Source organism: Carassius carassius, chromosome 46, assembly GCF_963082965.1.
Source record: "Carassius carassius chromosome 46, fCarCar2.1, whole genome shotgun sequence".
In the NCBI taxonomy this organism is placed as follows: domain Eukaryota; kingdom Metazoa; phylum Chordata; class Actinopteri; order Cypriniformes; family Cyprinidae; genus Carassius; species Carassius carassius.
Window position 1 is genome coordinate 6,115,637 of NC_081800.1, and position 17,535 is coordinate 6,133,171.

At 34.7% G+C, this 17,535-nt stretch overlaps 1 protein-coding gene across 4 annotated transcripts in view; it reads left to right on the forward strand.

Moving 5' to 3' along the window:
- Window positions 1–222: 222 nt before the first annotated feature.
- LOC132129362 (transcriptional enhancer factor TEF-5-like) overlaps window positions 223–17,535 on the forward strand; it is a 61,955-nt gene continuing 44,642 nt past the window's right edge. For all 4 annotated transcript variants that reach the window (XM_059540922.1, XM_059540926.1, XM_059540923.1 and 1 more), the window contains exon 1: window positions 223–407. The gene's annotated coding sequence lies outside the window, so the exon portion shown is untranslated. The remainder of the gene's footprint in view (window positions 408–17,535) is intronic.

Genomic DNA, 17,535 nt, shown 5'->3' on the forward strand with positions numbered 1-17,535 from the left:
TCAGCAGCCAATGACACTTTCCCGTTCAAACTGGTTTTTAACTTGTATTTCACACTATTTAAGCATTGTGTATTTAATGCGTGAGATTGTTGATGTGTTAAAATTCTTGTTTTGGGCCCTATTGGCCTTCCATACATCTCAACTGATCAGCACGCATGAGATTTGCTCTTGAAGTTTGAGTTGGGTGGAGAATTGATGCCCTCCTCCTTCGTGACTCCTCCTCCAACACTCCGCTCGGGTTCGCTGTGATTTCATACCGAAGTCATACTTGACATTCCAGGTTTACTGTCAAATCAGGAGAAATATTTCTACAAAAACATCAGCGTGGTTTGCATTTGTAAATTTGCTCATGAGATAAAGCCCGAATTCCCGTTTTGCCCTCAGTAGAGCAGAAGTTTGCGTTTAAGGTAAGTGCAAAACTTTTATTGCGCGCCTTTGTTTCTTGCGGTCATTGCGCCCGCGCTGCAGTTTTTACATGATTCTCATTTTTGGAATTTTTTCGGAGCTGCTTCACGGATTCTGCATCGCACGCCCACACACCTGTCTTTACAGATGTAAACTTTTTGCTGATATTTCAATACAAACTTGTATCAATGGAATATGGATACTGAGTATGAGAATGAGTGTGAGAAAATGTGTACTTCTAATTTAGTGGAGCAAATCATTTTAATCACATTTATTTATCGTTTCATTGATCATCTCCACATTTTTTTTTAAATGAAGAACAAATAAGATTTGATTTACATGTTTTAACTAAACTGACAAGTATGTGTCAATACATGAATTTAATACATTTAAAGTTTTGTTATATATATATATATATATATATATATATATATATATATATATATATAATTATCAAAAGTAAAAAAAATTACCTAGATCTTTATAAATAAATGAAAATCATTCAATTCTACACTACTTGATCTAAGCTGTGCAAAACCATTTTGTCTTAAATTGTGTTTCATTTAGTTATTAAAAACAGGATAACTGTATGATGTGCAATCCATTAACTGATGTTTAAACCCGATGTTTATAATTCTAGAATAAACTTCAAGAAATTTAAATCATGCTCTGAAAAGTTGACAGTGTATAAATGTCAAGAAAAAAAAGGTTGTAAAGAATTAGTTTAATATTGGCAGCATCTTTGTTTTATGTAGGTTAATTAGCTTGAAGCCTGTAAAAATTACTCATAAAACCCAGCCTATTCATGACAAAATTAGACTGCTTAGTGTTTATTTCTCTGTCTTGAATTATAATGGACAGCATTGTGCGTAAAGTTATCAGTATGATTCAGTTTCGGCTGTCAAAGGGAGTGTAATATTCCCATTCATCAGAAATAGTCTTTTAATTAATTTAAGATCTTGTGCATCTTGGTTCCATCGTCACCCATGTCAGATAAACGCGTTGAACAGGTTTTTCAGGATGTGTAATGTTACGGTGAGAAAACAAGAGGAGAATTTCATGCAACAAATGTGCCAGATCGTAACAGTGGTGCCAAGAAAAAAAAAACACTCTAGACATTTCCTTCAGAATACTTGTCGAAGTATGAACTCTTCTATAAATGCTCGCAAATAGACTTTATCCCAAAAGAATATTCAGTGATTGGCCACTAATTTTTTTTTAACATGCTTTCAATTAAGTGCATCCAATTAAGTTCATCATTATTATTACAAGAATGCCATCTCTTCATCATTGCCTGTCATTATTATTATAATTATTATTTTTAATCTTCCATTATTGCTTGATTTTTTCTGTATATTTATTTATATATTCATTCATTCAAGTGATATTGTTTTCAATATAGAATGTTTATGAATTTTATGAATGAATTTTTATTCTTCTGTGAATATAAGAGTGGGAATTTTCTTGACACTGGTTGTGAAGCTTCAAGAGGGCCTGCAAAACATGACAAGTGAGCTCATTGCTTTAAATAGCACTGCAGTGTGTTCTTTGTGCTTTAGACCGGTACACTGTGTGAGGAACGATGACTTACTGATCTACACCAGTACTTCTGTCATCCTTAGGGCTAGATTTTAGGGTTGACCCATTTTTGTGTGTCTCAGCTCCTGGGGCGTGGAGGTCAGGTGCATTGCGTCTGTAAATCCAGACTTCAAAATTGTCACTCCTTGTATAAATTTCCTGTTGATCATCTGGTGTTTAGACATTTTAGTTTGGACTTAGATATGTGTGATGAATTCTTTCCATATGTGGCATACAACTGCATTGTTTTCTTAGACATATGGAAGAATTCAAGTTCAGTTTTCTGGCTAAAGGTCTATTCGGAGGGCATTTTTGGAGGTGCCCACAGGGAGATATGGAGACTGATGCTTTGTTCTAAAATCTATACAGCATTTTAAAGGGTAAAGGGTAAATTTTAAAAGCTTACCCGAAAATGAAAAGTCTGTCATCATTTACTTGCCGCCGTGACATTCCAAACCCACAATACTTTCATTCATCTTCACACACAAATTAATTATTCATATATTATTATTATATTCTTTTAACATTTTTGTCCATCCATTGAAATTTCACAAAACCAAAATTTGCATGCTTCAAAAAGTTCATAAAGACATCTAGAAAGTAATCCATATAAATTAAGCAGGTGAATCCAAGTGTTCTGAAGAGACACAATTACTTTATATAATGAAGAAATTTAATTTGGGCATTTACTCAACAATTGTTCCATGCACATACATGGAGCTTATCAAATATGGTAAACTCGGATGCTCAGCTTGACCCTTCATTGGTTATTGCATGTTAAAAAAGTTTGACTGGTCTGTTTACCACATTTGATAAACTCTATTTATGTGCATTTAAAATATTCAAATTATTGTTATTTGTGTTCCCACAATGAAGCAGGACCTTAAAGGTTTGGAACAACATGAGATTTTTTTTTATGAACTGCAGACCTATAGGTCACTATAGGCCTGGTCCTTAAAGTATGAAAATTAATTATGCTACCTTTTAAGACAGTTTGATTCAGCCAAATCAAATTCAGCATCACATGTTCTTCACAGAATCACAGCAATCTCAGAAAGCATTCTGACAAAAAAAATCAATATGGCGGACATCCAATTTCTGATAAATGTTGATTACAAATACTGTACATGTATATGTAGAATTCATTCAGTAGTGAAAATTATTAATATAAATTATTAAGTGCAATTCAGCATTGACTGTATTATTTATTTGTTCTACATATTGTTATCCATACTAAAGTATCCCATGTTAGCTTAGCGATACTAGCAAAAAATGCTGTTGAATTCAGATGAGTCAAGTTTCCCACTGTTCTTGCGGTTTTTGGAGTTTGTGTTTATGTAAAACGTTCCAAATCAGTGATTTATGAGATCTGTGAGTGGTGATTTCACTGTTTTCATTGGCTTTCAGTGACTGTTGCCAGGTGAACTGATATGCTGTGGAATGGCTCCATATGTTACGTGGGCCACATGTTAGCAACTACAAACATGTTGGTCAGGATCTAGGGAGTATGCATGTCTGGAGAGGAAATTGAGTGATAGAGAGTAGGGATCTGGGACTGTGAGAAAAAGCCCCATCTGAGATCATGATGAATCAAATGTAAACATGCACTGTAAGACTAAGCCTGTCGGTGGTTTTGGGGCTACACACTAGAGATTACATTAAAAGCAAGAATTTGTGAAAGTGACGCTCTGTAGTACATGCGAAAGTTGAGTAAATTTTAACACTTTGTTCCATACTTTAGGCATCCATTGGCTGATGATTATTGGTGAGAGAAAGGTTCAGTTGTGATTTTAGAAATTAAATTCATTGTAGTGTCTTTGCTCTTTACACACTATTCCAAATGGATCCTGTCAACGCTTTCTCTAGTGTTTTAGCACTATTCTTCTTTAAAGAGATACCTGGTAGTAATTTCCATGACATACAGTATTGAGCATGTGGGGAATGAAAGTTCAAATCCAGCTTGCAACATTCCAATTTACCAAAAAACAAAAAATAAAGACCTACATTTCTTTCAGTTTAGACAATTTCCTTTGCTTGACAAAGAAAAAACTAATTCAACACAATCTGATTAGACAACTACTTTACGAGGATGCAATTTTGTATAAATACACAAAGTGGCAAAAAAAATATAATAATAATGATTTATATATATATATATATATATATATATATATATATATATATATATAAAATATATATATAAAAAAATAAAATAAATAAGTGTCTCACACGGCTCCAGGGGTGAACAAAGGCCTCCTGTAGCGATAAATATCCAATTTAAAACGTAATAATCACTTTAATCTAGCTTGCGCTCACTGTCGTAAACTAAGCAGTTCCGGGAGCATGACGTACTGTATGAGGTCAGCGTTGCGCATGCGCCGTTAAGTCTCGTGAAAACCAACATTTGTTTACAGGACTAAAGGAAGCAAAGTTTCCTTACTTTAGAAATGGAAAATCAGTCTCATCTTGGCTTATATCGAAATCCTCCAACATTCTTCTTTACAAATCTTCATTTTGTACTTCTAGGTAGTGACAGTTGTTTTGTTTTGATCACTCTGCTGCGTTTCCACGTGTGTCACTTCTGAGCGGCGCATGCTCAAAGCTGACCTCATATGAAATTCCCCCGGAACAGTGAGCGCAAGCTGGATTAAAGTGATTATTACATTTTTGATTATTACAATTAACTCTGACTTGTTTTGTCTGAAAAAAGAACGTCACATACACCTATGATGCCTCGGGGGTGAGTACATTTTCAAGCCTAATTTTCATTTTTGGGTGAACTAACCCTTTAAAGGATTTGCCACTGATGATTCAAACATGATTTTTGAGCAGTGTAGAGTAGCGCTTGTTTGTCATTTCTCTGATCACAAATGCAGACATGGTTTTATGTTTACGTGGCATGATACAACACATAAAAAGACAGTATAAGTCATTATACTCAGTAATTATGTCCCCACTAGATGCAACAAATGCCTCGTTTATAATGGGTTTTATTGTTTTTGTCTTGTCGCACTGGTGTTCTGACCGGGAAACAGCATGGAATTTGTTAAGGGGAGTAACATTTCCGTCACATGCTTGAGGGATTCGGCCAATCAGAGCACACCTCGCTTTTCAGAATGATGAGCTTTGTAAAAATCTACGTGTTTCAGAAGGCGGGGCATAGAGGAGAAACAATGATGTACAGTATGTGGAAAATAATGTGTTTTTTTAACCTTAAGCCAATTAAACACATTTCATTACACCAAATATCCAAAAATAATGTTATTTTTATCAACATCATATGACCCCTTTTTTTTATTTTTACCTGAAAACAAATACAGTACTAACATAACTTACAACAATAATAATAATAATTAATTGTTTTTCATTTCAGTTTGTTATGAGCAAAAGCTGTATATTTTCATTCCTATTTCTGAGTTCCGAGGTTTCCTTTCCAAAAGGCTACCTGTGAAAAATAATAGGATGTTTCTAATGGGTGTTCATTGTGACAAAAGCAACAATAAAATCATATCAATCACAGACAGATGTTGTTTTATTTATGTCTGCCTAGCAACAGAGTTGTCAATACAGAACTGAATACCTTCAGTTGACGGATATCTCAGACAACAATTCTTAAATTCTTTTAGCTTCTTGGATTCAACCCACATTTTTTTCCTCATCTGTTTGAAATAAAATTAGACATACGTTTATATATACAACTTTTTGATGTTTTTACGTGTCATGTTTATGATTTTTACCCGCCATAGCTGCTGACTTTTACATATGGGCTAATGTCATTCGATGACGTAAATTACTGCATTATTTATTCTGAACCTAGTAGCATCATCATTATTTGTGTATTTTACTTTTGATATCATCAATCTACAGCAAAAGTATGGCACTCCCAATAGGCTAAGGTACACTTTAATTAGTGCTGCTGTTAAATAACCATTTGGGTTTATGTCAGGATCACAAGAAAGCAAAAAAAAAAAAAAAAACACAGAACGAAAGAAAGAAAATGATACTCGTAAGTAAGAGAAGAAATGCAGTCAATTTAAATGATGCTCCTTGAAGTGAGGTGGGGGTGAATTCTCTTAAACTGCAGTAGCAGGTTGTACAGGTTTGACTTGGGTTGGTTCCATGGAAGGAAGAGAGATGCTTCTTGCCTCTTTTTAACATGTCTTTGTCTCTTTTGTGTTTCTAATGTAGAGTCTTTAGTCAGTAGAGATTGTGCTTTTTGCGTGGCTGCCAGCCATCCTGCTTACTCTGTTATCCTGGAAGATTTCATAAATATATATGTATTCTGTGCAGATTAGACACAAATGTGTTCCTGGAACATTTTAGGAGATGTTTTTTTAAGGCATTTCTTCAAAGCCTCAATGTTTTGGTTTAGACATTTTTTTGAAAATCATACTCTAAAACAGGCAAAGCACTTCTCTATATAGGGCAGTTTTAGCAGGATGTTGTCAAGTTGCCCGGTGAAATAAAGCACTTTTAAACTGATGTCACAAAAGCATTTAGATGAATATATTCTCTTAATGACCCATTAAAGCGTCAGTGAGTTGAGCGTAACTTGCCTATGCCTTAAAATGCCGTCCTTATCTGTAATCCGATCTAAGGCAGCAGCTGCTCGTCTACTTGTTGCCCTGTTGTTCATTGTGAAAGGCTGACGGTGTATGTGTGTGTTGGTGTGGAGGGTTGTTGATGAGGCCTTTTCCCTGTTGACAAGCATTGCAGCTGTTTCTGAAAGTCTCTGAAAAGAACTGCCTCTCATCTGTGCTGCTTAGCCCCTGCCAGATAACTGAGACTCAATTTGTGAATCACTATAAATTAATGGTTATTTATCCACCTAGCAGCACAAGACTAGCTCCGAATGTACGAGAAAGTCTTGGCTTTGTCAAGTGGTGCTTTCATTTCTCTCATAAAAATATTTCTGGATCTACTCAGCTGAAAATATAAGTAAATAAATTCACATCACTCTGTTAATTCTTTAGAAAATGTATTATATTTATTTAAATAATTAAATAGTAACAAATATATTAAACGTAGAGTCAAAAATCATTACTATGATAAATATTTTAGAAATATTTTACAATATACAGTATTGTTTAAATGTTTAGGCTCAGTAAGCTTTTTAAATGTATTTAAAAACTGTATATATAATTTTTTTTTTTCTGTGATGGTAATGCTGAATTTTTAGCATCATTACTCCAGTCTTCAGTGTCACATGATCCTTCAGAAATCACTCTAATATGCTGATTTGATTCTCAGGAAACATTTATTATCATTATCGATTATGAAAACAGTTGCTCTGCTGGATATTTTTGAGGAAACTGGGATACATTTACTTCAAGATTCTTTGATGGTTCAAAAGAAAAACATTTATATGAAATAAATCTTTTGTAACATTATTAAAGTCTTTACTGTCACTTTTTGATCATCAAAAAATGTTACTGACTCCAAAGTTTTGAACAGTAGTGCGTATCTACAAAAAAAATAAAAAAAAAAATAAAAAAAAAAAAAATATATATATATATATATATATATATATATATATATACAGTACAGACCAAAAGTTTGGACACACCTTCTCATTCAAAGAGTTTTTTTTTTATTTTCATGATTATGAAGATTGTTGATTCACACTGAAGGCATCAAAACTATGAATTAACACATGTGGAATTATATATGGAATTATATACATAACAAAAAAGTGTGAAACAACTGAAAATATGTCATATTCTAGGTTCTTGAAAGTAGCCACCTTTTGCTTTGATTACTGCTTTGCACACTCTTGGCTTTCTCTTGATGAGCTTCAAGAGGTAGTCACCTGAAATGGTCTTCCAACAATCTTGAAGGAGTTCCCCGAGAGATGCTTAGCACTTGTTGGTCCTTTTGCCTTCTGTCTGCGGTCCAGCTCACCCCTAAACCATCTCGATTGGGTTCAGGTCCGGTGACTGTGGAGGCCAGGTCATCTGGCGCAGCACCCCATCACTCTTCTTCTTGCTCAAATGCCTTCAGTGTGACTCAGTGTGACACATTATTCAGTGTGACAGTGTGAATTTTCATACATTTCAGGTTTCATGAGATTCTTTCAGCAAAAACAAAAAGTCTCTTCAAATTTGATCAAATAAATTTTCATCAAAATGTTGATAATAGCACAATGTGGGGTTAAAGGTTTAGACAATATGCTTCTTTAGTGAACCATGGTTATCCATCAAGAGTGTTGGATGCTTTTGGTTTGTCACTTGATTCTGTAACCTGATGTCTCTTCAGAGGCCAACCACTGCTGGTGTCGGCAGGAGACCTTTTCATGATGTCTGCTCACAGATAAGGCAACATGCTTGAAACCAAGGTCAATATTTACTCATCCGTACTACACACAAATACCCAAACATAAGCGAGAACATGCGCAACAATTCACATGCCTGAAGAGAAAGTCTAATGACAGAATTAATTATATTTAGGTTTAATCATCTGTGTGATCCCAGGTTCAGTTGGCTATGTGAAAGTTTCAGGTCTTGAAAGCTAATATTTAATAAAGCTGTTCGCTGGTGTATTCATTTATATATGTGTTTTTCTGACCCTCGAAACTAGTATGTTATCCAAGTCCTGATGTTTATTTCCAGATAGCATTACTTTGGGTGAACCCAGCACACATAAAACAGCAGTATTGTCCTTGGGGAGAGCTCTGTGTTTCCTGAGCCTTAGTGGATGCCTAAATTGGTCAGGCAACCCACACTCCCACCCCCTATGATTTCCCTGTTCTTCAGGCCTTTTTTGGACTGGGGTGCTCGTAAGCGAAAGGGAAGGAGAGAAGAGGACGGGAGGTGACACAACAGATCTCCAGAGAGAGAGCAAGAGAGAGAGTGAGAGAGAGAAAGAGTTAGCGACACTGTGGCTTTCTTAATAAGGCCATGTCTGGAATGTCAGCCCTTCTCTCTCTCTAGGTCCATACCAGTGGTCCTCTAGTACCTATTTACGATAACCGCTTTAGCTCCACTCTTGCTGTTTCTGAAGTCCAGTGTTTGTGTTTTGGTGGTTTTTCTTGCATATTTGCCATATTATGGTTATTAGAGTCACTGGTGTGGATGGATCCCTAAATTCCTCAACTAAATATTCTCTAAATATTTTCTACTACGCCAACATAGTTTTAATGGATTTGGACTAGGAAAATATAACACGGAAATGTTTTATGATGTTTCGTTATTCACTATTTATTAACCCCAAATGTAGATATACAGTAGCTTAGCAGTGACAAATCTATTGGAAAAACGTTTATGTCTTGAAGAAAGATAGAGTATGTTTGAATGCCGAGGACAGAGCATTCACCAAATCCATAGCCACAAAAATGCATTGCGGGTAGTTCTTATTAGTTTACTCTGTTTTTCAGATTCATATGGCGTCAGTGACTTTTTTACAGAATGAAGGCACAGATGGTAATTTCCTTAAGATGAATGCCTGTATGTCTGATTTTAGAGAAATGATCTCCAACTTTAATTATGGCCAGTTATTGTGGATCACAAATTCTATGTACACTACCATTTAAAAAAAAAATGGTTGGTTTGTTTGTTACATACTTTTATTGAGGAAAGGCACATGACAGTAAAAATGTCATGAAAAAATTACAGTCAATACATTTATAATGTTATAAAAGTTACATTTAATATAAATAATGTTCTAGTGATCTTTCGGTAATACTTAAAGCCTTTGTATGTAATGCTTTATTGAAGTAATTTTTGAAGTAATAATGCATTAATTATGTCCTTTAAAGCACCTTATAATTCATTGTATGATCTAATGAATAAAAGAAATTACAGTTATAATACATTATAGTGCTTATCTATTCATTGTTACACCTTTAGAAAGTAATGCATTAAAACACATTATAATGCATTTTAACTTTAGTTACAAATATTTATGAAAAGATATAATACATTACAATGTACACAATCAACAGTGTTGGGGGTAACGCATTATGAGTAACTTGTAAGTAACCCATGGATTGTGTAATCAAATTACCTATTTCAAGTAACTAGTAAACTAATGCATTCATAACTAGGCCTGTCGCGATAGTCGATAAATCAATTAATTGCACAATAAAAAAAAATGAGGTCGATAATTTTTTTGGCCGCGATAATTTCTTTTTTCACTTTTTATTTAAAAAATTTAACATGTCATGATGTGGGCAGCCTGTGGACAGCCCGCGGCAGAAAACACCCTCTCCGATGACACAGATGTCCCGGGAATAAAGAGATAACGTCTCGCTAGAGTGACCAGCTTTGGGAAGCGCCTTTCATTTGCTTGTGGGTGTTTGCGTCTCAAGTGATACAGCATCGTACTTGCACTACTGCTTTATTTTAATACCGCATAGCATATTTTGCAAGTAACTTTGTTGCACTTTCTCTTGAAATGGGACTACTTTTCGCTCGCTTCACTTGGCTTGCTCAGCCAAATATGTCTGTAGTAGAGTTCACTCACACACACGCTGATTGATACGCGCGCGCGTCATTTTCTCCTTCTTTCCAAAGCACTCGGGCAGTTGCGCTCCTGAGGCGTCTGTCGTTGCTAAGCATCCATCAGCTGCGATCTCCGTTACAACAAGGAAATTTCAGTAATGGATTTCCACCACCGAAAAACCGTTGCTGTAACTCTGCTACAAGATTTATTTCCGAAGCTGATTGAGTTGGTTCTTTTCACATGACCTGGTGCGCTTGCGTCATTCTGAAAATGTTTTAATTAGATGTGGTGTGCACAGGCCTGGAAAAAACGAGCGCGCTGCGAGCGCATCGCTTTCATTTTGAGCGCACATACTGCATTTAAAATAACGAACTTGAGCACAAAAAAAAGATGTGATATGTGAACGGCCCCTTCATCGGTCAAAATGTTTACTTTGGGTTAACGGTTAAACAGTTAGTATGAGCATCCCTAACTGGCATATACACATAATATAACATACAAAATGAATTAATTTTAAGCCACACAAAGTCAACATGTTGTTATTTCTTGCTCTGAATCTTCCATAAAATAAAATAAAAGTTTATTGATCTTTGAAAAAGTGTACCTGCGTTATTATGCCATTATCATTATATATTAGTCTAAACTGGTCTTAGAACGACAATATTATTGTTTATCGCGATAATTTCTTGGACAATTTATGGTCCAGCGAAATTTGTCATCGTGACAGCCCTATTTATAACAAGCTACTTCATAAGTAATGCAAGTTACTTAGTTTTCTATTTATTGATTCAGACCTTTCTTGTTTCCATGTTGAGTAATGCAAAAAGAATGTCATGTATTACTTTCCATAAAAATGTAACAAAGTAACAGTTACTTTTTAGGGAATAACGTGATATTGTAATGCATTACTTTTAGAAGTAAATTTCCCCAACACTGATTATCAATACCTTTATAATGCATTATACATAAAGGCTTAAAGTAAAGTGTTACAGAAATGTCTATTCATCAGAGATTCCTGAAATAAAATTCATCATAGTTTCCTCAAAAATATTAAGCGGCACAACTTTTTAATGTCTTACCAACCCTAGACTTATTGGAGTTTATCATGAAAGTTTATATAGCGTATTGAAATATTAGTTGTGGAGTTGGAAAGACAGATCAAGCCATTAATTCAATAATGCAAGCTATTTATTATGTTTTTGATAAAAGTATAAAATTAAGAAACATTTAAGACAATCAAGTCAAGTCACCTTTATTTATATAGCGCTTTAAACAAAATACATTGCGTCAAAGCAACTGAACAACATTCATTAGGAAAACAGTGTGTCAATAATGAAAAATGTTAGTTAAAGGCATCACTTGAATTCAGTGATGTCATCTCTGTTCAGTTAAATAGTGTCTGTGCATTTATTTGCAATCAAGTCAACGATATCGCTGTAGATGAATTGACCCCAACTAAGCAAGCCAGATGTGACAGCAGCAAGGAACCGAAACTCCATCGGTGAGAGAATGGAGAAAAAAACCTTGGGAGAAACCAGGCTCAGTTGGGGGGCCAGTTCTCCTCTGACCAGACGAAACCAGTAGTTCAATTCCAGGCTGCAGCAAAGTCAGATTGTGCAGAAGAATCATCTGTTTCCTGTGGTCTTGTCCTGGTGCTCCTCTGAGACAAGGTCTTTACAGGGGATCTGTATCTGGGGCTCTAGTTGTCCTGGTCTCCACTGTCTTTCAGGGATGTAGAGGTCCTTTCTAGGTGCTGATCCACCATCTGGTCTGGATACGTACTGGATCCGGGTGACTGCAGTGACCCTCTGATCTGGACACAGACTGGATCTGGTGGCCACGGTGACCTCGGAATAAGAGAGAAACAGACAAATATTAGCGTAGATGCCATTCTTCTAATGATGTAGCAAGTACATAGGGTGTTATGGGAAGTGTTCCCGGTTCCGGTTTTCCTAATTAATGCAGCCTAAAAATCCTTTAACGGATTTGGATTTTAAAAGCATATTAGTATGTTATGTGTAAGCCAGGTTAAAGAGATGGGTCTTTAATCTAGATTTAAACTGCAAGAGTGTGTATGCCTCCCGAACAATGTTAGGAAGGTTATTCCAGAGTTTAGGCGCCAAATAGGAAAAGGATCTGCCACCCGCAGTTGATTTTGATATTCTAGGTATTATCAAATTGCCTGAGTTTTGAGAACGTAGCGGACGTAGAGGATTATAATGTAAAAGGAGCTCATTCAAATACTGAGGTGCTAAACCATTCAGGGCTTTATAAGTAATAAGCAATATTTTAAAATCCATGCGATGCTTGATAGGGAGCCAGTGCAGTGTTGACAGGACCGGGCTAATATGGTCATACTTCCTGGTTCTAGTAAGAACTCTAGCCGCTGCATTTTGGACTAGCTGTAGTTTGTTTACTAAGTGTGCAGAACAACCACCCAGTAAAGCATTACAATAATCTAACCTTGAGGTCATAAATGCATGGATTAACATTTCTGCATTTGACATTGAGAGCATAGGCCGTAATTTAGATATATTTTTGAGATGGAAAAATGCAGTTTTACAAATGCTAGAAACGTGGCTTTCTAAGGAAAGATTGCGAGCAAATAGCACACCTAGGTTCCTAACTGATGACGAAGAATTGACAGAGCAACCATCAAGTCTTAGACAGTGTTCCAGGTTATTACAAGCAGAGTTTTTAGGTCCTATAATTAACACCTCTGTTTTTTCAGAATTTAGCAGTAAGAAATTACTCGTCATCCAGTTTTTTATATCGACTATGCATTCCATTAGTTTTTCAAATTGGTGTGTTTCACCGGGCTGCGAAGAAATATAGAGCTGAGTATCATCAGCATAACAGTGAAAGCTAACACCATGTTTCCTGATGATATCTCCCAAGGGTAACATATGAAGCGTGAAGAGTAGCGGCCCTAGTACTGAGCCTTGAGGTACTCCATACTGCACTTGTGATCGATATGATACATCTTCATTCACTGCTACGAACTGATGGCGGTCATATAAGTACGATTTAAACCATGCTAATGCACTTCCATTAATGCCAACAAAGTTTTCAAGTCTATGCAAAAGAATGTTGTGGTCAATTGTGTCAAACGCAGCCCTAAGATCCAATAAAACTACCGTAGGTGGCCATCCTATCTGGGGCTTACCGCTGCGTGTACCGCGTGTACATTCGCGAAACTACCGCCAGGTGGCGCAAAGGGACGGATTGCGAAATGAATGTAACTGTAAAATGAGATAAAAGAAGAAAGTAAAACAACAATAACATTATGATATAACATTGTAACATTTAAAAAAAAAAAACAATTTTTTTACAATTTGTTAATTTTTAAAATGTAGGATAGTCTTAGGCTACAGTCTACTAAACAAAAATTAAAAGAAGACCTTAACACAAAGGATCATTTGCATGCTATTTTATTAAACAGTAAATAAATACAAGGCATATATATATATATATATATATATATATATATTCTTGGTTTAAAAAAATCTTCAGGTTCCATATGCAGAGCGAAATGGGAACGGTCCAGCATTTAGCAATAATTAGTATTAACTCTGTTATTATTCTTGATTTTTCAAACTACCAGCATTTTTGAATTATGCCTTATGTGTGACCAAAAATTAAGTATTATTTGTTTCAGCTGTTTGATCGTGCTGGTGCCTCGCGCACATATTCACTGGAAACAGCAGTTGTTCACCAGACATTCAGCGTGAGCACTTTGACAGTGTTAATTATGATTTTTTTTTTTTTGCTCGATACTGAAACGCACACAGCCTATTTACCTCATGAATAATAGTTAAGCTTCAATTGGGCAACATAACAAATATGGAAACGTTTGATTTCTCCCGATTGAGAAAGCCAAACCTTACCTTATGCTTAGCTTTAAATTATTATTATTTTGTTTTTTTTTTGTTTTATTACTAAGCCTATATTATTATATACTGCAATTATATTTATCCATTAAAATTATATATTTTAATTATTGTTTTGTTCTGATAAACTTGTTACATTTAAAGGATTTGTTGTAAAATATTTTCTTATAGCCTATTTTTTTCCTTTCACAAATTCTGATTTATTTTTTAGCGTGTTTAAAAAAAAACATGTAGCAAACGAAAATAGGTGATTGATCCGTTAAAATGAAACCTATAGGCTACAGACTCATATATTTTTTTCCTCTGACAAACTTTATTTAATTTTTAGCGTGTTTAAAAAATAAAAAATAAAGAAAACATTCAGCAAATGAAAATAGGCGATTAATCCGTTAAAATGTGTTAAAAATGTGTTAGCTACTCTTGGTTAACAGTAATTATAATTATTTTACTTCAGAACAGAGCCTGGGAGTAATCTAGGTTATCCATGTTTTTTTTTTTTCATTGCATCTGAAAATGACTTTGTTCATAACATTCACTTCACGCGATCTGGCGCAGATCAGCCTCCCGCAAAACTCAGCTGTGGACGATTTAAAAATGTTTGATATAAAGCAGTGGTTCTCTACCCGTAGCCCGTGACGAATTCAAATGAGGCCCGAACCACATGCTAAATAATTTTTTTTTTTTTTATATAATTTTCTAAAATGTTATTATTTACATCAATTAAAAAAAATTATGCTACCAATGAAATATAAGCTATATCCTAATGTTTTTATGTGATTTTTTTTCTTCATATATTATTTTCAGACATGAGCACTGGCATAAGCATTTAACGAACACATACAAGCGCGCACTTTGGCAGAATTCAATTCAAATAGTCATCAACAGCCATTAGGTAAATTGCCTTTAAGGTAAAATTGCGCATCAGAATGGACACATTTGTTTTTTAAGGGAGGAAAAAAAAGAAATTCAAAAAATATCAGCGAATGAACATGTAGCCTCCAAACTGTGAATAGTCGCAGTATCAGTATTGAAGGAGAAGTGCTGGATTTTTTTTTTTTTTTTTTTTGCCCGCAACTCACTTGAAGAAGTTCAGATAAATGGAAACATCATATGTAACAATCTTTATCGTCGTTGGAGAGTGTGTGCTGAGGCTCTGAGCAGACGACCGCGCGGACAGGTGCGCGTGGTCAGTAGGCTTCAAAAGCAAAATTGCACATGTGCAGGCAGAGTGAAGAAGCTCATTGCTACTCGAACCTGTGCAATCCGTCAGTAAAAGAATATAAAGACAGTCAGATGTGCAATAATTATGGGCAAATACAGAGCGGACCATCAGCCTGCGCATTCAGAAGTATAAATTGAAGAAGTCTGCGTCCGCGCTGGCCGTGTCTGCATCCGGATTGCTCATGCGAAAATGTATAACACAGGCGTTACAATCGCAACTTCTTTGTGTTATTGCTTTCAAGCTGAATCTCACAAAATTGGTCCCGACAGCATCAGGTGTTTTATTTATGGGGAGTAGAATTGTTTATTTCAATGAATGTGATAGATTATATATCATAATAGTTAGGCTATAATATTATAAATCAGGTTGGCTTGTAGGCCTATTGCTGACGTAATATTTAAATTATATGCGTAGATTTGCACTTAGACCATCCCGCTGGAAAAAAGGTTGAGAACCACTGATATAAAGGTTGCTGTCCCATTTTATACAGGAATTGTTCATTTTAAAAAATCGAATTATATTGTTAGTTCTAATTATATTGTTAACACAAGTTCATTTAGAACTTTTTTTTACTTATAAACTCCTTGAGAATTTAAAGTTAGTTTAATAGTATTTAAATTCAAGTTTAAAAAAAAGTTTTAATTGCTTAAATTATTTTTTATTAATTAATAAGATGTTATCATGTTTGTTCTTGTAAAAAATACGTGTTTATTCTTTAGGAAAACAAGGGAAAAAATAAGGGACAATCCGAATATTTGTTTTGCTTTACCTATTTATGTAAGCTACAATTATTCAAATAATAATAATAATAATAATAAAATAATGTCATTAAAAAATACCATTGGCCTGAGTAATTTTGACCATTATAGAATTGTGACTTTAAAGATTAGTCATTTAGGTGGTAAAAATACTGTGAAATTAATAATGGCATAACATTTTAGAAATTAACAATGGCATTTTAGAGCAACCGAAGGTTTATGAAACATTAGCCAATAAAGCATTTTTTTAAACAACGGAACTTAAAGTTGTGAACTAAAATATTATTTCAACCATACAGTGTGAATAAATAAAATGCATAATTTTCATAACATTTCATTATTCATAAAATGCATAATGTTTCTAGTGTTCTGGATTTGTAGGCTACTTCAATATAATGAGCTCCAAGTTTAATAATAGCCCTAGTTTCTCTCTCTCTCTCTCTCTGTTTAACAGCATTAGCTCAATGATACACGTCTTCCTTCCGTTATAATTTTCCTGCCTTGCTAAATGTTGGGCTCATGCAGGGCAGGCGCGTGCCTGTAGGCGAACTATGCAGCCGCCTAGGGCGGAGAGAGAGAAGGCGAGAGAAAGAGAGAGAGAGAAAGAGAGAGAGAGAGAGAGAGAGTTATTAATTTATTTGTTTGTTTCACATAGGTATAAATAAAATAAAAGCTATAAATAAATAAAAAAAACTTTACATTTCGAATAAAAATTCCCGCACAGCAGCGCCCTATAAGTAGGTCTATATGTATGCAAAATACTTTAATGTATATTCAAAAATGTGAAACCGAATAAATTTATCTGGTCATGAGTAATCGCCTCCGTGGAACACTGTAAAAAAAATGTGTTCACTCAACTTAAATTTTTTAGTTATCTTTTTGCTTTGACTCAGTTAAGTTTTATTTACTTAATATACTGAGTATTTTCAACTTAAAAGTTTAGTTGACATAGTTAAAATAGTTGACCCAACAACTTATTTCAAGTAACCTGGACTTGTAAAGTTTAGTTGAAATATGACAACTTACATTTTCAAGTTATCTGTACTAAAACTTGTTCATTGAACTCAATTTGGCATATTTTCTCAACTTGCAATAGCACATTCAACCAAATAAATAACAGATTTTTCCATACAAACGATTTTATTGTCCCTTACAAATCAATATATGTTAAGGGCAAACTCATTTAACATATTCAAAGGATTACCATGAATTTTTTCTTTGTTACAACTTTTTAACTGTAAAA